This window comes from Marmota flaviventris, chromosome 15, assembly GCF_047511675.1.
Source record: "Marmota flaviventris isolate mMarFla1 chromosome 15, mMarFla1.hap1, whole genome shotgun sequence".
Classification (NCBI taxonomy): Eukaryota; Metazoa; Chordata; class Mammalia; order Rodentia; family Sciuridae; genus Marmota; species Marmota flaviventris.
Window position 1 is genome coordinate 14,847,535 of NC_092512.1, and position 23,982 is coordinate 14,871,516.

The 23,982-nt window shown below is 37.3% G+C and overlaps 1 long non-coding RNA gene across 1 annotated transcript in view; it reads right to left on the reverse strand.

Moving 5' to 3' along the window:
- Window positions 1-15,975, reverse strand: part of LOC114105924 (uncharacterized) — a 106,418-nt gene extending 90,443 nt beyond the window's left edge. Inside the window, exon 1 of the long non-coding RNA XR_003585114.2 lies at window positions 15,887-15,975. This is a non-coding gene — a long non-coding RNA (uncharacterized lncRNA). The remainder of the gene's footprint in view (window positions 1-15,886) is intronic.
- Between the last annotated feature and the right edge of the window lie 8,007 nt (window positions 15,976-23,982).

The following is a 23,982-nucleotide window of genomic DNA, read 5'->3' on the forward strand; positions in this document are numbered from 1 at the left end:
TTTAATGAACTAAAATAATATCTAAGAAATGCATTAAGAAAATAAATATAAGAGATGAAAGATCATTTCAAAAAACAGAGATAATGAGATATGAAAATAAACCAATCAGAGCTCCCAGAAATAAAAGACACAATCAACTGAAAAATTCACTTGAAAGCATCTCTAACAGATTAGATTGCATAGAAAACAGAATTTCAGTATATGAACTTAAATACTCAAAATGTTGAAAAAAAATAGAGACCAGGATCAGAATATACAAAAAACTCTGTGGCAGCATTAAGAAAACAAACCAGAGAGTCACTGACATAAAAAAAAAAAAAAATGGGATACACTCTAAAGGCATTAAAAAAAACTTCAGTGAGATCCCAACACACAAAAAAACGCCCCCATGTTAGAAAGAAGGTAGACATACACATAGTGGATGCACATAGAACCCCAAATACACAGGATCAAAACAGAACCTTTCCAAGATAACATCATAATCAAAGTGCTTATCATAGAAAAAAGGAAATAATATTAAAACTAAAGAGAAAAGCATCAGGTCATATTTAGAGGCAAAGCAATAAGTTTCATTTCTGACTTCTCAATACAGACCCTAAGAAGAAGAACCTGGAATGAGATATTCCAAGCTCTAAAAGAAAAGAATTGCCAACCAAGATTGCTTTACCCAGCAAAGCCCTCTTTCAATACCTGTGGAGTATTTCAATATCTCCATGACAAGGATAAACTAAAAGAATTCATGACCCACTAAGCCACCACTACAAAGAATATTCAAAGGTGCACTACACACAGAGCAATCCAAAAAGAAACCCCAAATCTCTCAAATAGGTGAAGATCACTAGAAGAGCAACCAACTATATGCTATTTGGAGAGATTCATCTCATAGGAAGATGCCAAAATTAAAAGCAAGGGGGAGGGGGGAAATGTTCCTATACAAAGGGAGTCTGAAAACAAGCAGAAGTATCTTTTCTAATATTTGAAAAAGATGATTTCTAGCAAAAACTAATCAGAAGAGACACAGAAAGCCACTACATGTTGTTAAAAAGAAGAATCAAAAAAGAAAATATAATGATAATAAATATATATGCCCCAAATTTCAGTCCACCAAATCACATTTTTTAAAAAATACTTCTTAGTTGTATTCAATGGAACCTGCCTATAATTCCAACAGCTCAGGAGGCTGAGGCAAGAAAATTATAAGTACAAAACCCCCAGCAATTTAGCAAAGCCCTAAGAAACTTAGCAAGACCCTGTTTCAAAATAGAAAATATAAAGGCAGGGGAATGTTACTCACTGGTTAAATGCCCCTTGGTTCAATTCCTGATATCAAAAATATATAAATTAGCATTAAAAATCAGAAAGACCACAATACAATAATATTGGATAAGTTTAACACATCCTTATCACCAAACATAAAAATAAATAAACATATTTCTGACTTAAATAATACTATAAATCAAACGGACCTCATAGATGTCTGAAGAATATTTTACCCCAAAACACTTGAATTTACTTTATTCTCAGTAGCCCTTGAAATCTTTTTCAAAACAGAACATATTCTAGGTCACAATTTTTAAGTCTTAGTAAATACAAAACAATTGATATAATCCTGTGTATTCTCTCAGATAATAATGGATTGAAACTAGAAACAACAGCAAGAAAAATAATAAAAACCAGGTAAACCCATGGAATTTGAACAATACTCTTTTAAATGAATAATGGTTCATAGAAAAAAAATAAAGAAGGAATTAAGAAATTCTTAGAAACAAATGAGAACAGAAATAGAATATATCAAAATAGAATATATCAAAATGTCTGGAACAGTACAAAAGCAAGTTCTAAAAGGAAAATTTATGCCATTAAGTGCTTACATTAAAAAATAGAAAGAACCTAAAGAAATGGTTACACCCCATAATATTAGAAAATAACAAATTCCAAAATCAGTATAAGTCAGGAAATACTAAAGATCAGAACCAAAATAAATAAAATGGAGATTTAAAAAATACACAGGGTTAATGCAACAAAGAGTTGGTTCTTTGAAAAGACAAATGATTGGGGCTGGGGTTGTGGCTCAGCGGTAGAGCGCTCGCCTAGCAGGTTCAAGACCCTGGGTTCGATCCTCAGCACCACATAAAAATAAATAAAATAAAGGTATTGTGTGCAACTACATCTAAAAAATGAAGTATTTAAAAAAAGAATCTGAGGGGCTATCATTTAAAAAAAAGACAAATGATTGATAAACCCTTTGCTAACCTAACCAAAAGAAAGGGAATAAGACCCAAATTAACAAAATTAGACATAAAAAAGGAGATATCATCGCCAAGACTTCTAAAATACAGACAATCATTAGAAACTATTTTGAAAATTTATACTCCAAAAAACTGGAAGATCTAGAAGACATTGAAAAATTTTGACACACATATGACCGGTCCAAATTAAACTCAGAATATATAGGAAACATAAACAGAAAAATGTCAAGTAATGCCATTGAAATATCAATTAAAAGTCTTCCAACAAAGAAAAGTGTAAGACCAGATGGATTTTCAGATGAGTTTTATAAACCTTAAAAGAACTAATACTATTTTTACTCAAAATATTTTATGAAATTCAAAAGGAGGGAACACACCTAAATATATTCTGTGAAGTCAGTATAACCCTGACACCAAAACCAGACAAAGGCACATCAGGAAAACAAAACAAAAAACTACAGACCAATATCCCTGATGAACATAGATGCAAAGCTCCTTGGTAAAACATTAGCAAACTACATTGAAAAACACATCAAGAAGATAACACATCATGATCAAATGGGTTTCATCCCAGAGATTCAAGGTTGAGTCAACATACATAAATCAATAATTGTAATTTACCCCATAAATATAATTAAGAACAAGAAACATATGATCATCTCAAAAGATGCAGAAAAGACCTTTGTTAAAATCCAGCATCCATTCATGTTAAAACACTGGAGAAACTAGGGCTAGAAGGAGCTTATCTCCACATTTTAAAGCTATGTATAACAAAGCCAATGCAAAAATAATACTAAATGGAAAAAAATAAAGCTTCTCCTCTAAAATCAGCCAAAAGAGAAGGGTGTCCACTTCTCACCACTCCATTATAGTTTCTGAATCTGTAGCCTGAGTAATCAGGCAAAAGAAAGAAATTAAAGTGATACAAGTAGGAAAAGAAGTCAAATTATATGTTTGTTGATGACTTGATCTTATTCATAGAATCTCCCCCCGAAGATTTCCGGGGGTGATAAACAAATTCAGCAAAATGTCAGAATACAAGATCAACATTCATTAATCAATTGGCTTCCTATACTCCAACAGTGATTGTGCTGAGATAAATATTAAGAAAACTATCCAATTCACAATAACCTAAAAAAATTCCTCAGGAATTAATCAACCCAAGGAGGTGAAAGATCTCTACAATGAAAATCATTAGCACACTGAAGAAAGAAAATGAAGAAGAACTTAGAAGGTGGAAAGACATCCCATGTCCTTGGATAATGTAATGACCAATCTTAATTGTCAACTCCATTGGGTTGACGGATGCCTAAGATTAAGGGATTCCTGGGTGTATTGATGAAGGTATTTTTAGCAATGAATAGCTCACGTGGGAAAGTGAACTAGATTCAATGAAATCTTCATCAAAATATCAATGACATTGTTCATAGAACTAGAAAAAAACAGTCCTAAAATTTATTTGAAATAATAAAAGACACATAATACCCACCCCCAAAAAAATCTGATCAAAAACAACTATGCAGAATGATCACAACACCTGATCTCAAATTATACTACAGAGCTATGGTAACAAAGACAGGATGGTATTGACATGAAAATAGACATGAAGACCAAAGAATAGAATAGAAGACAAAAAGAAAAACCCATTTACTTACAGTCATCTACTACTTGACAAAGATGCCACAAAAATATTTTGGAAGTATTATAGCCTTTTTAACAAATGGTACTTGGATAAGTGAATATTAAGTACAAGAATAAAATTAGATTCTCATATCTCACCCTGCACAGAAGACAAATCAAACTGAATAAAAGACTTAGTAACGAGAGTAGAAAATTTGCAACTGCTAGAAGAAAATATAGAGTCAAAACCTCCATTTTATTGATATAGGACAAGACCCTTAAGGCTCAAAAAATAATACCAAGAATAAATAAGTGGGATTCCATTAAATTAAAAAGTGTTTGCACAGTAAAGGACATGTGTGCAATGTGATTCTGCAATCTGTACAATTAGAAAAATGAGAAATTATACCCCAATGATTCAAATGTATGAATTGCTAAGATCATTGTAATGTCATGTGTAGCTAATAAAAAATAAAATTAAATTAAATTTTAAAAAAGTACTTCTCAAAAAAAAATAAATAAAAAGAAAAAAAGATCATGAAAAGAGAGCCAACAGAATGGAAGAAATTTTTGCCAGCTACTCCTCTGATGGGATTAATATCCAGAATATATAAAGAACTGAAAAAGCTTAATACCAAAAAATATACAACCCAATCAATAAATGGACAAAAGAAACGGGCATTTCTTCAAAAAAGAAACACAACTGGTCAACAAATATATGAAACCATGGTCACCATCTCTAGCAATCAAGTAAACACAAATCAAAATTACACTAAGGTTTCCTCTTACTCCAGTCAGAATGGCAATTATCAAGAATACAAATAATAAATACTGGTGAGGATGGGGGAAAGATGCACACTCTTACATTGTTATTGGGACTGGAAATTAGCACAACCATTCAGGAAAACAGGGTGGAGATTCCTTAAAACAAAACAAAACAAAACAAAAAAGAAAGAAAGAATTAGTGCCACAATATGACTCACCTATCTTAGTCCTTGATATTACTCAAAGAGCTAAAGTCAACATAATATAGTGACACTGCTACACCATTGCTTACAGCAGCACAATTCACAATAGTCAAACTATAGAACTAGTACAGATGCCTGTGGATAGATGAATAGATTGAGAGAAACTGGTATATATTTACAATGAAGTTTTAGCCATAAAGAAAAATGAAATTATGACATTTGTCATTAATTGAATAAAATTGGAGAACACCATGCTAAGTGAAATAAGCCAGACTGAGAAAATCAAGGTCATGTGTGGAAGTTAGAGCAGAGGGGAAATAAGCAGAGGGGGGAAAGCATGAGTAGGAATATTGGATATCATAAAGATTTGGGAAGACCAGTGGATAAGAAGAAGACGATTGAGAGACAGGAAGGAGGGGTATGGGAGAGGAGGAAATGTGGAATGAATTAAACAAAATCCTGCCATGTGCATGCATAAGTATAGCACACTGAAATCCACCTTTATGTAAACACCAATCAAAACTAAGTACATAAATAAGTGAAAGGAGAATTAGTCGAGTAGAGGAAAGAGAACAGGCAAGGGAAGAGAAGAGGAAAAAGGGGTCACCAAGGAATAAAACGGAGTAAATCAAATTCCATGCATGTGTGATTTTGCCAAAATGAACTCATGTATTATGTATAACTATAATGCACTAATAAAAAATCTATGCTTAAGTAAAACAAACATTTTTTCTATGAGAATTATGCTTCTCAAATTTGTTTTCTTTTTATTTTTATATCTAAATTTATACTATACAATATTCATTACAACCTATATTGAGGTTAAGATATCTAAATCCCAGAATTGACATCTTAATTCAGAATAGGCCAAGCAGGAGACATTCCAGTTAAATTTTTGCTGCGGTTGAGTTTTCTTCTGCTACTTGTTTTTCTTGTTCTTTTATGTCTTTTTTTTTTCAAGAGCAAGGTTTAATTTGTTTTTACATTCACAGTGTTTTTGAAAGTTCATATGTCTTGTTTTTGTAATTATACATATGGAAATTGCTAATGTTTTTTAAAAATCACTTTTTAAGTTCTTTTCCTCTAATTATCAGTGGCAGAAATGCTACAATTTGTTTCTAAAGCAGAAGATGAAAGAGTTAGCACCTTTTATTCACTCTTACCATTATCTCATGCCCTATAAAACACAAATTACCATGTTTGTAAAAGTGATTTGAAACTGTAAATTGGTATTATTAATACTTTAATCTTATATATTATTATATTAAATATCTTGTGTTTACAAATGGTATAAAACATAAGATCACCAGCATGCCTTTGCCCCGGGATATGAAACAAACTTCTATGAAGTTTTCTCTGTGTCCATTATTATCAACTATCATGCTGAGCTTACTGTTTATCTTTCTCTATACATAAAAATGTTACTATATATTTGTGCAAATGTGTCTATATACTTACACTATATATTATACTATTTCCATATTATAATCTACATAAAAATCATATATTTCACAGACCATTTTACAACTTGATTACTTTACTCAACATCATGTTTCTAAGATTATTATGTTGATATGCTTATCTTCATTTAAATAATTTAAATGTGGCATTGAATACATGGAAACTAATCTGATCATTCTAAAAATAGACAATTGAATCCTTTCTAATTCTTGCTACTTCAAACATTACTTCCATGAAGATTCTTGTAAAAACTACTCTAGGGTCAAAATAATAGAATTACTGAGCTATAGATTTGATTTTACATTTAACTTAACGAGATTTTACCAAATTCTTCCCAAATTGACAGGAGCAATTACACTCCCACAGCAGCTGGAGCTTCCAAGCCATTCACATCCCAGCTAACATGTGGTTCTGTCAGAGGTTTTTATTTTGCCTGTCTGTTGAATATAAAGTGCATCTCATTATGGGCTTTATTTTTACTTCTCTGGTAAGTAATGAGGTTGGGCATCTTTTTTTTTTTTTTTTTTTTAAGAAAAGGAAGGTTTATTGTTTTGCTAGCAAAGGAAAAACACAGAGGACTCCTGTCCCAAAGGATATGATTCTTCCTATCAATTGGTGGGGAGGGGCTTTGAAACACATGACTCAAATGCTACATTCCATGTGCTCTCTGCCTGGTATTGTAATTCACTTGTTAATTTGGAGGTAGTCATTTCTGAGATCTTCTGGAACCATCCTCAAAGTCTGGATTACTACCTTCCTATAGTGGGCTTGTACTCAGGGACAGATTACTCTGCATGGGATGAGGAAGAAAGGTAATCTTGTTTCCCTTGAGATTAAACAGGGGGAGCATTTAGGGAGGATTAGAGAGAGAGGAAGAGAAAGAAACATGTCCATTTAAAAAATAAGTTTCAGTGGCAGGGCAGCAAGGGTTATATTCAAAGCATAAAATGGACCATTGTTACATTTCCACAATGTCAATTTCTACATTCCATTTCTATTGGAAAATGAGCAACAGCATCTCTAAACTGCTTTCTGCTGAAAGGGGGCAAAGTTGGAGGAAGTAACCCAAAGTCCTATTCTCTATCAGGTGGGGTGTGAACAGTTAAGGGCATTCAGCATCAGAGCAGTCTGGAGGTCCACAGAGGCAGATAGCCGGTGATTGGACAAGGTATACATAGGGCAGGGATCATGCTGAGACAACAATATAGACAGAAAAGCATTACTTTTTTGTAAATAATTTTCACAAAAACTATTAGAATTTCAGCCAATCTCTGAAAACTATGAGGACAGTAACTTATAATCTTATCAGGGAAAACAGATTAAGTTCATCAATGTAGAAGGTTAGGAAGTTTTGTAGGCCTATGAAATGAGACTCAAACTAACTCAGGACAAATTTGTAATTCTTATGATCATTATTATTGGGCACTCTTACACAAGAACACTTCCTTTATAGCCTCCGTCTTTACTTACTTTTGGTAGGGCTGACATAAGTGTACATCTTAAGTTGCATTTTAGAAAACATTGTTTTTACTTTTAAATGTCCATGGAGGACTGTGCTTTTAGGCTATACTCTCCTGCCAAGTGTTTAAGACCAAATTGGTCAAAACTGACTTTGTTCCTATCTACTCTTATGAGTCAACTGAGATTCCTCAGAGAGCACTCTTAGGGACATGTGTGAAGCCTCCTGGCTCCTTTAGCTCTCCTCTACCAGTGGTGCCACTTGCCAGGATGGGTTGGGGTCTGGTTGAACATATGTGGCTTGTCTTGGAAGCAATTGTGACATTTCCATTTCCAATGACCCTCCTCTTTGCAGAATGTGCACTGATTGACCTCCTGTTCTCTAGGGTCCTCTCAATCTCCCTGCTCAGCAGATCAGATGACTCTGAGGTTGGATGTCTTTTCATTTGTTTATTGGCTATAGGATTTTGTTTTTCTTATGTATTACCTATTCATACTTTTTTTTCATTTTTGGTTGACTTTTTCTTATAGCTAGGAGCTATAATTTTTATGAACTATCAGTTTTATGAATTACTGAGGTCCTCTCCAGGTCTACTGCTTGTCATTTTTTTTTTGATGTCTTTTTCTGAAAATATGTGTAAAATTTGAAGAGAGTAATACATCCAATTTTTCTTTCATAATTTGAGTTAGGGGAGACCTTGCTTAAAATATTCTTTGATTCCCAAGGTCATAATATGTCATGTTCCTTGTGACTAAAACACTCAGGGTCACTCCAGGGGAACTGGGCTACACAAAATAACCACACAAAAGACAGAGATACCTTTTTCTTTGGGGAACCTGTGACGGCTCCTCTAACCTTAAGGGTCCGCAGAAAGAGAGAGAGAGTGAGAATGTGATGAACCCTTTTATTGAGGAGAAGCCATTCAAATGAGGCAAGGGGTCAGGTTTCAGGGGGTTGAGTCTAGCTCCGTGATGTCTGCTGTCAGCAGGCTGACTGACATCTAGGAAGGCCACACTCAAAAGCAGAGCAAGAGAAGGGGACACACAAAGGGCATTTCCATGGAACATTCTATCCAAAACAGGGCAAAGATGTAATATCACAAAGGAACAGGTGAGCGTAGCTCAATCCATGGGGCAACCACCTACATCTGAAGATTTGTCCTCAAACTTCCAGGACCAGGGCAATGTTCAGGTCACTAGGAGATGTTGTGATGGTCAGAGCCTCTCTGCTCAGGGAAGGAGAATGAGAATCATTCAGACTGGCTGCCCACAATAATATTTTCTTTAAAAGTTTCAATTTTGCTTTATTTATTAAAAGATTCAATAAACCTAGAATTTATTTTTATGTACTATATGAGGCAAAATATATTATTTTATATGCAAATAACAAATCAAAATTATTGAATTCTCTTTCCCCATGATCTCTAATGTTTTATCTTTTATATTTCTATAAACTTGTGGGATTTTTTCCTGCACTTTTATTATATTTTATCAATGAAAGTCTATGAAGTAATTTTTCAAAAAATATTTCACTTGGTTAATAATTATTTGTTTTAACACAACTTGATATCTCATAAAGAAGCTTATACTGTAGAACTTTGTAATTCAGTAAAGTAGAGATTGCCCTTTGCCCAAATTTTGAACAGAAACTTTCAATATGAATGCCATGGGGAAAAATTTACCAAAAGTATTTTCTTAGGTTTTTGATTATTAATGTTTCTGAACAGCTATCTAGCTGGATCTCCAATCTTAGTCCCCAGTGTCTAGTGTCCTTTGTTTTTATTCATTTATCTTTTTCTCTAACACTTCTGGAAAGCTTTATCATTTTGTCCTCTACATTTCCGACCTAATTTTTGTACTTTAAAATTGACTGTCTCTGACTCTGTGATTGATCTTAGCTTCATCTCATTTGCGTGTCCTGTGTTCCTTCTTCACATCCTCTGTCTGTCCCCCTAGATTTCCCAACCAGCCTCTTCTCCCATAAGAGCATTCTGCACCCATCTCCTGGATCTTTCTCTCTGCATTCTATATAAAGGATTTCTAATGGATCCTAAAATTTAATTCTGAGTCCAGCAGTAGATAATTTTCAGGTGTATTCTTTGTCCTCATTTTCAGGGTTTTGTTCTCATCTTCTTTTCTGGTATTTTCTGCAGACTTTTCATGGACTGTGCTCCATACTCATTCAAAAATATTGAGGGTTCTGAGCTATTGCATGCCACTGCCACCAGGTGAGGCATATGCACTGCCAGGCTCTGGCTGGATGCTTTCTCTTATCCTTACCACAGCATGGGTCCTCCTTCCCTGTTTCTGTGCAAGCTATGGCAGATAGTCATCTAACGGAGCATAACTCTAGGCAGGAGGAGGGTATGTACATTCCTCCTGCTTCTGTCACTTGTTTCTTCTTTGGATTGTTTTCACCTTAAGTACATGGGACTTATTAAAATCTGTCCTCTGCAGCATACTGTACTCACTAGACTTATGTACAGTGAGTAACCATGTCTTGTAGACCTGGATATCTGCATATGACATGTCAAAAGAGTAGTCTATGCTCTCCGTCTTCCATTCCCTTTAACATAAAATTCCTGTAGTCCAATTTCAGTAACACACAAAATACCAAAGATTGATTCCTAACAATTTTCCTTGGAAGCTCTATTTGTGGTAAAGTATTCAATGAATCATTGAGATTAATTATAATTTAGCATTCTTTGTATTTTTCCCTAAGAAATGTATAGTGGGAGATTAAAGCAGGGGATGTAGCTCAGTGGCAGAGCATATGCCTAGCATGTGCAAGGCCCAGAGTTCAATTCCCAGTACTTCAAAAATATAGGAATACAGTTATAAAGGGAAGCAAGCAAAGTAGACATCTGTCATCACTCTACAACAAACACTGACAGACATGAAAAACACAAAGGTAACATGGAAGGGACATGTTTTTATGTAAAGAATAAATTATAGTCTTCTCTATATTTAAAAATGTGTAGCTGGCCTGACCAGTTTGTGTCTTCTAGCTGCATGAGCATATCTCCAACTATTACAGCAAAGTAAAGTTGAACAGTTTGAGCATGTTTCTAAGTTGTAGACACATCCCTCTTGTAGGCTTTGCAATCTATCTCCATTTGCCCTGCATTCAAAAAAAAAAAAAAAAATGTTCTCCAGCTGTGTGCGGTGGTGCACTCCTATAATCCCAGCAGTTCAGGAGGCTGAGACAGGAGGATCCGGAGTTCAAACTCAGCCTCAACAAAAGTGAGGGGCTAAGCAACTCAGTGATACCCTGTCTCTAAATAAAGCACAAAATAGGGTTGGGGATGTTGCTTAGTGGTCCGGTGCTCTGAGTTCCATCCTTGGTACTCCTCACATATCAAAAAAAAATTGTTTTTTCTACATGACCCCGTAAGCCCCTGAAAGTACACACTGTATCTTATTCCTCTTAGTAAATTATGTCACTGTAAGACTGTATATATAAATTATATCACTATAAGACTGTACTCTAGAGAATAAGAATTTATTGGATATAGGAATTAATAAATATTGACTTTAAAAATGGGGGTGTTCAAATATTTGTTGAATGAATAAAAGAATAAGAGGTCATTATTCCAGATAAAGTATTTGCATCACTACTTATCACCATCTGCAGGCCATGGTCTCCCTCTACTTCCAGATTCAATCAGTAATCACAAGCAATATATTTTACTTGTCTATTTGTCCTCTATTGCAACTAAATATTTAAAAAATAACTTTGAAAGATCAAATTCTTCTAATTGTAGTAAACAATCAGAACAAACTTGAAAATATAAAACAAAATTGTGGCCTTTCAAAATGAATGATTATGTAACCATAATATATCAGAATCTGTGAATAAGACAAAAGGATCTATAAAGTGAAAATATATATTATTAAATTCCTTTAGCAAAAAATAAAATGATAAAATAAATTAAATGTATAACTCAAAAAGTTAAGGACATAAGATGACATCTGTGAAGATAGTATCAAAAGATAATAAGCTAGAAAACAAAGAAAAGCAGAGTTAATTTTAAAAATAAAAAAATGATGTTGAGAAAAATTAACAAAATAAAAAAAAATACTACTATCTTACCTATTTCAAGTGAAAAGGGAAAACCTATTTCAAATGCATAATATTGAAAATGACCAAAAAAAGCCATCAAAGAGAAAAATATAATATGTCAGGAAAGCACTTTGTCCAATATAACATAAATATATTTGAAAGCTTCAATGAAATGGTCAATATTTTTGGAAAAAATGTAGCTTGGGAGGAGGGATGGGGAAATGTAGTTAAAAATACCGAGTAGTCGATGTGTAGGTTGAGCATGTCCACAGATCTGGTGCACCACAGGCAGCCTAGAGTCAGTATGGTGTTGTATGCAGAACTGTAACAGTGAGCAGAATATAACTGCTCTAGTCACAGAGGGAAAAGAGAAACTGGGTGAGAAGTTTGTATTAGGTAGTGTCCTCCAGAGAAATAGAACCAGAATATGAACCAATTTATAATTGGAAACAAGGTCACAGAGGCTGCAAAGTTTCTCCTTGATACCTGCAGGAGAGGATCCAGGAGTGTGGTTTAGTCCAAGAAACCAGAGCTTGAGAATAAGGGAGGCTGGTTGTGCAGCCCCGAGTCCAATCCCAGAGGCCCAACAGCCCTTATAATTCCTCTAGAGCAAGCCCAACTGATCAACAGCCAAAGAACCTGGAGGCTGATGTCCAAGGGCCTCAACGGGAGAGAAGGAGCCTCACTCCCGAAGGAAGAAGCAGAGAGAGAGAGAGAGAGAGAGAGAGAGAGGATCTCCTTTCTTCCACTTTTCTGTTCCATTCGGGGCCCCAGCTGATTGGGTGGAGGGTACCCACATTCCCCTCCTTAGTTTGCTGATCCACACACCAAACACTCTCATAGATACACCTAGAAGTAAGAATTTACTAATTTTCTAGGCATTGCTCAGTCCAGTCAAGTTGACACCCAAAATTAACCATCCTGATGATGGATATGTAACATTTTACTATATGTATATAACCCAAGATATCATGCTGTATACATTAAACATACACACACACACACAAAATAAATTATTTAAAAGACCATAACTAACCAAAATTGTCTTTACCCAGTAAAGACAACAAGAATAAATAGACAAATTACTACACACACACACACACACACACACACACACACACACAATGAAAAGTACATAGGAACTGTACAAAAAAAGAAAAAAAGTAAATAAGCAACATTTTCAGAGACAGACTATTCCAAGGCCCCTTACATTATTCAAAAGCATAAAAATAACACTTGTATAGAAGAAAACAAGTATAACTTTCATGCCAAGATCTAAAAAAGATAGTGTTGAACAAAGAAACTAAAGACCAATCTGACTTACAAATGCAAGTATAAATATTTCCAAAAAAAAAAAAATTGTAAAAACCAGAGTTGAACAGAATTTAAACAAAAAAAAAATTTTGGTCATGTGAGGTTTATTCCAAGAATACTACAGTGGTTCCACATTTAGAAATTGATTGATGTCATCCATCATATTTGTAGAGCCATGAGGAAAACTGTGTAACATCTTCATTGATCAGAAAATCTTCTGTGAACCGAGTGTGGTGATGCACAACTATAATCCCAGGGACACAGAAGGCTGAGGTGGGAGTATCACAAGTTCAAAGCCAGCCTCAGCAACTTAGTGAGGCCCTAAGCAATTTAGTGAGAACTTGTCTCAAAATTGAAACGTCTGGGAATGTGGCTCAGTGCTTAACTGCTCCTGGATTCAGTTCCTGCTACCAAAATGATAAAAGGAATTGCCACAAACTCAATGGCTTCAAAAAGCATAAATTTATCATCCAACAGTTCTGGGGAACAGAAGAGCTTGAAATGAGAAGCCTAGACTAAAATGAAGGTGTGGGCAAAGCTGTGCTCTTTCTGGAGGCCCTGGGGAGGGTCAGTTCTCTTGCTTTGTCTCCAACTTATATGGTCTACACACATTCTTCGACTTGTGGTGCTTCCTCCATCTACAAAACTAGCAAAGCCCGGCAGTCCTTGCCACAGTGCCATCTCTGGTTCCTTTTCCCTTCTGCCTCCCTCTTCTGCTTACACAAACCTTTAAGCCCATTAGACTATCGAGAAGAGTTTCTGCAAGTTAAGGTCAGCTGGTTAGCAACTGTAATTCCATCTGCAACCGTAGTTCCCTTTTCCATGTAAACCCAAATTCACAGATTTTAGGGCTTAGGATTCCACCTATTGCAAACTCTTAGAGGAGAGAGATCCAAGTTTACAAGTCAGGAATATGAGACCAAAGGAGTTAAAATGGGCTGCCTAACAATCACACAGCTCATGTGGACATGGATTAGAATCATCCCTGTCTATCAGATCAGGGTTCTCCTCACAAACCAGATTCAGCAGCACATGCTATAAACTCTAGCCCTCTACCCAATAAAACAATACATCAGCTGGGCATGGTAGCACACTCCTGTGATCCCGGTGGCTCGGATGACTGAGGCAGGAGAATGGCAAGTTCAAAGCCAGCCTCAGCAACAGCGAGGCACTCACCAACTCAGCAGGACCCTGTCTCTAAATAAAATACAAAATAGGGCTGAGGATGTGGCTCAGTGATCATGTGCCTCTGAGGTCAATTTATAGTATCCCTCTCCCCCCGAAAAAAATACATCACTCCATGTATAGAATGTAGACTATTTAAAATGCTTAATACACATTATAGAAATCCAATGTGCATTTTCCTTTGAAATTAAAAATACAGTACCTTATTAGTATTTTTAGCATAACTTGGTGGTAATGGAGATGGCAGTAAACACCAGGGACAAGAATGAGATTTGAATAATATTTCTGCCAGTGGAACTTAAAAATCTTAGCACTGATATAAGAAGCAAGTTTTTCTTTTATTAAACATACATTGAACTTGCACTCGTCTAACGGGACTTCCTGTCACAGCGCTGAAACTCAGTGTTTGATCTTTAGACTGAAATTTAAGCTGACACACAGCAGTCACATGTACACACACACCCCCGTTTCTTTCAGTTAATAAATGTCTGGGCTCCTCTCTCTCGGAAAGGTTGGCGTTCTTCACTTTGGTAATGTCACGAGAGACACCTCTCCCCATTCAGTGAGGCAGCAGGGAAGGGGAGCTCTTAGAACCACAGAAATTAGAGAGCAGAGGAACCCAAGAGGTCAGCACATCCATCAGCGTGACACTCAGGCTGCCTTCTACAGGGACCTTGTCAGTGATTTGCTCTCCTCTGTTTTGACTCCAGAAAAAAAGGTGCTGTCAACCTCATGTAGAGGGTTATTCCACAGTTCTATCTGTTAGGTGCTCTTTCACTCAATTAATTTCTTTCTTTCTTTTTTTTTCTTTCTTTCTTTATTTCTTTCTCATAACCCGATGCTCATGGGTATGATATTTTAGTTTCATTTCATACATTGACTTGGGAGCTTGCCCAGATCATTTCAATCTGTGGAGAGAACCAAATAACTTCTGTATTCTCTAAAGAGGTCTTTGACTTCTTCGGAGAAAGATAAATCTCTCAGAGGACATAAACTGAAAGATTGTCTCCATGGCTGAGTTTGGGGCCTGAGATTAAAAAGGAACCAATTGATCCCTGGAGAGCATCACTCTTGCTCTGTCAGTGACTGAGGTTCCATATCCACAGATCCCTAAAAACTTGCTCAGGCTCTCTGGGCCCTGGACATATCCAGGGAAGAAAACCATTTGAGACGGGGGCGTTGAAAAAGGTCTCTATCGGATTTGGGGGAAGAATCAATTCAACACAATTCTGCTGCAAAGTACAAAGTGCTTAATCAAGAAGTTTGAATTGTTTATTTACTTTTTCTCTCTGGAGTAGACGTGTGCTTTCATAGCAGAAAAGAGACTTGGTAGTCAGAAAATCCTTGGTTTGAAACTCACTCTAGTACAAGCTGGGGAGGTTTATAAAGCTACATAAGCACCATTAGTCTCAATTCCTTCCTTTAAAAGGGTGGCAGGCAATGGCGGCCTATTTGTGGGTTGATTTTGAGGAAGAGAAAATACAAAGACATTGGGATCACACAGCATGAAATCATCCAAAAGAATAGGATTTCAATATGTAATTGAAACCATTCAATTCCGTGCTCACCTTCTGCTTCACGTCTTTCTTTTTCTCTTCATCGGAGGGAACAGGACAGACAGAGCTGCTGCGGTTAAGAAGGCAATACCCTTTGGACAACTGTGGAACCATCTAACTCTCTGAACCTCAGAACCTGTGAGCTCTCCAAACCTCGGCACGCCCCTTCTCCAGCAGCGAATCCCTTCACCACTTCCCATGCTCACCTCCACACCTCTCATTACCACCTCAAGTGTGAAGACTCAAGATCACAGCTTTTCTGCGTTGAGTTCAAATCCCTCCACAAGCCGGTCTTTGTCGACTTCTCTCACTCAGAGGTACTGGACTATTTACTTTTTCATTTATTCAACAAGTATCTATAGGTTGCCTAGTAAGTGCAAATCGCTGCATTAGTGCTAAGTATTTAAACTTGAACATTTTGACAGGAAAAGTTGGTAAAGTTGCAATTTTATAGATTAAATTTTCATTGTACCTAGCTTGTTTTGTAAAATAAATATGTATTAATTATGTAATTCTTTTCAAAAACCCTACTGGGGCTATATTATCTTTATTGCATTAATTAGGACATAAAGACTCTGAAAAATTAAACAAATTCCCCAAAATAAAACAGTGTAGAAAAAATCCAAGTAGAATCTGAATTATAAAATTTAAAAATCTGCAGTTTTTCATTTTATTTCTCTTTGGCCTTAAGATATACAAAATGTTTTTATCTGTATCATCATCTATCATGAATTTTGACAAATACTTTTGTGATGTCAGAAATACTTTCACGTAAGTGACAATTAATAAAACATTTAAGGATGCCTGTTCGTACCCTCTATGCCCCAATAAAAGTATTTTCTGCCTTGGCCAGAAACCACTGAATGGCTTGGTTGAGCAATGACGTTCCTGTGTCTCTATAATTACTTTCTGGCCTGGAGTTCTTATCCTTGGGAGGCTCGGAAGCATTATTTATACATGACATTTTGAGGTTGGTAATTCTCTTCAAAAATTTTCCTTCCTTCCAATGTAAAGGAACAGAAAATCTCTTTCCATCCATTTTTTATCTCAAAAACTCACAGACATGTAATCAATTTTGACCCATTTGGGAACCATGGCATACACTGGGAAAAACATGGTCTCTGTGACCTTGGTAAAAATTGTCCCAGTTTTCCAACCAGAATCAAGGAAAGTCTTAATGACATGTGTCTCTTGTCAAAATCTTCTCATTCATTAGATTGGCCAGGCTGGACAAAGACCTAATTGTTACATGGAGATTGTTTGGTTTTGGTCGTCTTTTTCTAGTTGGGTTCCAGAGTACAGTGAAAATGTTATTCTTTTACCAAGCAAGGACATAAATGATAAGAATGTGATGAGGATAAGAATGTGACCTAAGGTATTTTAAGGTGATTGTCCTTTCTCTTCCAGAATTCTCTTCTGTTTTGTGGTCTCATCGCTAGCAGTGAGAAAAAAAAAAGCTAACCATCATTACCCCAAACTCTGGGACTTCCCAAGTTCAGTTTCCTCTGTCTCCCCCTCTGGATTAGCTTTTCTCCAACACTTGGTGGTTCAGATTGTGTTCTTTGGGAGTTATGAGGTTTTCTGTCACACTCTCTGATAGATCTCTTTAGTGTCAGCTTGGAAATAGACATTTAGTGGGCTGCCATGGTTTTCTTCACAGAAGCTAAATGTTGGAAATGGCTGCTCACATTTTCCTCTAGAAGTACCAGTCTATGAGGATTCCATGCTTTAGATGGAACTCAGGCTCCCACACCCTCTACATCCACCTGGAACCACATGAGGAGGCAAGGCCATATGCATAGATGGTGGAGCATTGAGCAATTCCTGTTGGCAAGGCAGTGAGTCACTTTGCTGGTTGTCACAGAGCTGCCTGTCCTCTGGATCTAGGTCACACCCAGGAGTGCAGACTTCTGCTGACAACTTTGATTTTGTTGTCAGGACTCCTGTGATGGTTCGGCTGTGATTTCAGTCTTTAATCCTATGTCTTCCACGGATCTCACATGGTTTCTGGTAGAGGATATAGCCTTTTTATGTGCATCATGATTATGTTTTACTTATTTATATGTCATTTTTGGCTTTTTGAGTCTGGAGCAAAAATGGGAAGCGCGGCCTATTTCAGACTACCATCTTAAACAAGTGAATGAAACTATCAAAATTTTAGTTATCCCACCATTTGCATTCCCCTCTTAACAAATTGCACCATTGAAACAACATGTGCCTTTGGGTTGACTCCAGACTGATCCTGTATCTTCTACCAAAGGAAGACAAAATGAAAGCACAGTCTCTCATTTCCACAGGGATTCTCCCCCTTGGAAACACCAATGGTGGAGCAAGCTCACCATGCACTCGCAAACAACTCGCATGACTTTGGTGCAACAGAACACAAGGCACACACAAGTAACATGAGGCATGAAGGGACAGCAGAAGCCTAGAATTTAGTGCCAGCGATGCACCCTGTCCCCATGCCCCAAGGCTCAGGAAAGCTGCCAGGTGGATGGAGAGCCTCATCTGCCTGTGTCTCATACTACAGTTGAGAGACCCTGGAAACAGCCCGCCTGGGTTACATACCTTGCCGTCACATGGCCCACTGGGCTAACATTGAAGCTCACCCTGTATTGGGGGGAAATGGAACAAAACTTAGGCTGGTTCAGCCGGTTCCTCTCTTGTCTCAGGGTGTCACATTCCCAGTAACTTCTAGTTATTCTTGAGAACTACAAGCAATAAAAGGGGGCAAAAATAGGTTAATCTAAGGCCAGCCAGAGAACTATCCTGCACCATGTAAATCAAAGAATAAGTTTAAAGGAGAATATGTACTCTCCACAGTAGGGAGTTAAAATAAAGCAAGAGATCACTGTCTAATGAGACTCATAGGAATCAGCCATCTTATTCAATTTATCAGAATTTTCAAGGACACAGGTAATCACAAAGATGTAGGGAGAGGCCCAAGACCCCAGGGTAACAGGGGAGACACATGGTCACATTATTAATTCCTGGGCTTCTCCACTTACACTCTTGAGAGTTTCCCAGCTTAGCAGGTCTCTTTCAGAAAAGCTCCTCATAAATCCATGTATTTCAGATTATTTTTTGCTTAAAAAACAGCCCTAGTGAGGGGAAAGGGGAAAAAAAACAAGGGGGAGAAATGAATTACAGTAGATGGGGTAGAGAGAGAAGATGGGAGGGGAGGAGAGGGGAGGGGGGATAGTAGAGGATAGGAAAGGCAGCAGAACACAACAGACACTAGTATGGCAGTATGTAAAAAAGTGGATGTGTAACCGATGTGATTCTGCAATCTGTATACGGGGTAAAAATGGGAGTTCATAACCCACTTGAATCAAATGTATGAAATATGATATGTCAAGAACTATGTAATGTTTTGAACAACTAATAATAAAAATTTTAAAAAAAAACAGCCCTAGACAACCAAGGATATTCTGCTAAAAGCACTCCTTGCATAAGGGTTCTGATGCCAGCTGAAATTACTTAATTTGTCTGACAGGTCTAGCATTAGTATGTTAAAGGTGACACTGGTCACCTGCCTTCTTTCATTCTTGGGAGCGTTTCCTCTCCTACCCACCACTCCACCACTGTCCCCTGAAAGGGGATAGATGAATTGAGGACTTGTTGCCTAACTCTCTCCTCCCCAAAAAATAGTTAACATAAAATCAATTTTATCTTAAAGGGCCACTGTAGCATTCAGTTTTAGTTTAATCAGAAAATTGAATTGTCCTTGTCATTGTTGGCTTAATTCTTCCTTGGAATCCTATGGGAAGTGGAAATTTTGATAAATAGCACAGAAATATAAACATTGTGAGAATTATTCTTTATCTATGTCTATGTGGGTAAATTATTTTTCTTATTCCTAAAATATGCTTTGTACATCTTCTACTTGGCTGGCCACTAAATGTGTGACATACCTGGCCATTAAATGTGTGACAACCCAATTGTGAGAATTTCACTCTGAAAAATTGAGATTTCCATGTTTACTAAATAGCATATCTGGTATTTACTAAATTCTGGCAATTTAATGGATAGAAACGGATAGGTCTCTAAGTTAGATGTTGTGAGTGGTTTCCGGTTTCTCTGTCAAATCCTATCCTTTGATAATGACTATCTGGACACTGTGTTGAGGATTCTGAAACTAGTTACAGATTTAACAATGACCAAAACAGTAGTGTGATTAATTAGTACACAACATCCCTTCTCATTCACATTGGCTTCATCATAAAGATAAATTAAATTGTAACATTTAAATGGCAAGGATAAAATTATGTATATACATCTTTTTTATTATGGGGACATGAGTTTCATTATTCTTTTGATGATATGGCTAATCACCCACAAAAATCTCAGAATCTGAAGTATGAATCCCTCTTTCTTCACTCTTTCTCCAGTGTCCAACCCCACTCTGTCTTAGAAGAGGACAATAATGTTTTCTTCCCTCTGGTTCCAAACTAAAGCTAGTGCCTCATGTAGTTTATTCCATTCAAAAAAAAATGTCTATTGAAATAATAAAGGCAGGTGCAATAGTACACCTAAAATACTTCACTATTGTGAATGAAGCCCAGCTCTTTCTCACCTTTGCTCAGACAAAAGGAAAACCTCAACCTGCTCTTACTTTTCTGTTTATTCATTGAAATGCATATAAACTGCCTGTTAAGTGGTAGTTTTCCAATAGGCACTGAAGATCTAAAGTTTAATGTAAAATACTCCATTCTGGTCAGAACTCAGTAAGCATCTACACAGAAAAATAAGAAGGGGTATGAATCTTATGCTAAGTGTCATTTCAGAGCTCTGTTGAGGCTCCTGTGGAAGCCCAGGGGAGACAGAGCTAACTCTGAATGTCACAGCTAGGAGATCAGAAAGGGGATAGAGGGATGGCTCAGGAACAAGGAGTATGAAGAAGTGCAATCAGGAGAATAAAGGGCAGGAAGTAGAATCTGGACACAGATAAGAGTGTTTCTATAAAATCCAGAAAGATGAAAGGGGATTGAGTAGAGAGAGGATTCAGATAGAAGTGGCTTCAACTCTCTGGAGTGCTGAGTGTGGGTGAGTGGAGGAAACAGGAGAAGCTGGACAGGTAATCCCAGGTCATTCTCTGGTGGGTTGGGGGGAATGAACTGTGCAAAAGGTGGAAAATCATGATATTCATGATGACAATTACACCTTCAGGCAAAGGCTGAATAAAACTAAGTCCAACATACTCTGATGAAAGAGATACAAAGACTAGAGTGCCCCTCAGAAAGCTAACTTTTATTTTATTATAGATAAGTTCATATGTCTTATGAATAAAATGTATAATAGAACTAATATGGATTAACTACTGTTCCAAGTGCTTAGCAAAATAGTATCTCTCATAATGCTTGCAGTATGTTCCAAGGTGAAAGCTATTACCATCCCATTGGACACATGGGAAAACTGAGGTATGGAGAGACCATATATCTTGCCCAAGGTGATAGACCAGGCAAGCCAGGTGTTGATTAGGAGCATGTTCTCTTACATCAGCATGCCCTTGATGAATGACCTCCAAGGCTCACGTGGAGTGAATGCCCAGTGATCTTTCTCTCCGTCACTCCTGAAATCATGGGTCCTCAGCTACATTCAGAGAAGTCCCAAGTAAAATCCCACATGAACTAAGCGCTATTTCTATGTCATCCTCTTGTTTATTTTTCTACCTAGCCCAACTCAAACATTCCTCCCTTGTCATATTTTACTTCCTGTAGGCATTTATGTGACAGGCGTAGCCTTATTTTAGTGTCACTAACCAATTTGTACTTGGCTTTTTCAACCAGTTTAGGTCGCCAACAAAATGCTGTGTCAACATCCCCTGGAGTTATGTCCTGGGTTTTCACAGATCTCATAAGCAAACTGTCCTGAGTACCTGTCTCACACATGAACGGCCTCTGGCAGAATCCCACCTGGGGAAGTCACTGGTGGTATGTTGATTTGCTAGAGCTGCCATAACAAAACACTGCAGTTTGGGTGGTTTAAACAATGGAAATTTATCCTCCCACAGTTCTGGAGTTTAGAGGCCCAAGATCAAGGAGTTGGTAGGTTTCATCTCGTCTGAGCTCTCTTCAGCTCGCAGATGACTGCATCTTCACATGGTCTCCACCCCCAACCACATGCACATCCACCCTCAGTATCTCTGTGTGTCCAAGTTTCCTCTTCTTGCAGAGACAGTTGTCATTGTCCCTACAGACTATTTACTGTATGGCCTTCATTATAACAGAATCACCTCCTCAAAGCCTTATCTCCAAACAGGATAACATTCTAAGCTACTAGAGGGTTAGGGCTTCCACATATGTGTTTGAGGGGCAGGGACACAATTCAATCCCATAAAAAAATGGACATCATCTTTGTAGGGCACATAACAGTTTTTCTGTGTTCTACATGAGTATCTGGTATTGTGTCTTTACACAGATTGGGCACATGCAATGCCCTTGCATGCAGAATCTTTCCTTATCAATGTCAAAAGCAGTAACAGAGAAATTGAGGTCAATGTTATTGTGAAAGTGTTTGTAGATTCAAATTTAGCTCTACTGCTTGCTGGTCACTATCCTTAGACAAGTCACTAATGTTTCTATGCCTCCGTGGCCTCATCTGATGATCTCTACCTCATACATTTTTTTTTTTTTAATTTTAGGATCAAATCTTACATTGCCTATAAAATATTTAACATAGTCCCTGGTTTATCATAAGCATTTCATAGACATTAGACATTATCATTTTTAGAACTGATAGATGAAATTCACATACCTATGTATTATGTTGATGACTAAATTTTACCAACAGAGATGAACTAAATAGCACACAAGATTTTGCAAAGATAGAGTGTACCAAATGTGGTAATTGCGGTTTCTGGTATTGTTTGCAAACCTGCACATGAACTGGCTGCCACCCTCATGGTGGCAGATTCTGAGGGTTGCTTCTCTTAATATCTATTCTCCTTTAGACCCTCCTCCATCACTGGTGGTGAAGGAGTTAAATATTTAATCTTTTTGGTCAGTTGAGAGAGAAATAGAAGTCTTTGGGGAAGAGCTCTTTCTAAATAAAAGACAAAATTACTTGGTGCCAAGATTTGGTTTCTTCTGCCATGCTCCAGCAGAAAGCACGGGGGCTCCTTAGGGAGGTGAATTATCCTCAGATGGAGGCAGGAAATGTACAAGATTAGCATTGGGCATCTCACCACAAAGTAAGTGTTCTCAAAACAACAACAGCATAAGCAACAATGAAAAGGTGTCATAAGGGACACAGGAGCCAACAGAAAGAGCTCCCAGTAACCAAAGCTGAAACTAGTTCAGCGATCAAAGAAGTAATGTAGAAATGAATTATATTCCATATAAATGTTTGTAAATCTATACAGGTATAAACAAAGGACTACCTGCATGTCTTATGGAGGAGGAGACATAAACACCTTGGGCAGAATTCCACACAATGCTGTGTGTGCCTTCGTAGGTAGCCTTTCACTTCCTTACTGCTTACAGATTATTACTCATGATGATGATGATGGTGCAGGGCTGACTGGTCACTGTCTGAACTTGAGAGTTCTCAAACTGAGTCTGCTCCGCCCCCAGCAGAGCAGGATTGATCTCTAGCCATTGATGATCAGGGACCATCCTACTTCACTCTCCAGAACAGTGAGAGCAGTTGTTCTACAAGGAAATTAAGGCAAAGACCAAGCAAAAGTGGAAGCAGGCTTGGGTCTCACCCCTGCTGAATACTACAGCCTGTCCAGCCCTCAACATGGCTGAGAATAGGGTCACACAAGATAAGCCAGCTGTCCTGGGATGCTGGTTCTACTCCTCCACTGAGGTCCCTCCAGCCCCGGTCCCCTCATCGGAGGTTACACAGTCCTCTCCCTTGTGCACTGTCTAAGCTTCCTTTCTCCTCTATGAAGCCTGGGGAAATGATTCCCTTCCCCTCTATTCTATAAGCAAAGCTTTGCCTCATAATGGAAGCTTTCTCCTCTCTTCACACATTCCAGTTTTATTGTAAATGCCCCCAAATATTTGTATTGGCCACTAAGTTTTAGTATCTTGGATCTCAAAACCATCTTAATGCTGCCACATCATTTTTGGAGACTCTTAATGAAGAGCCTGCTTAAAGAG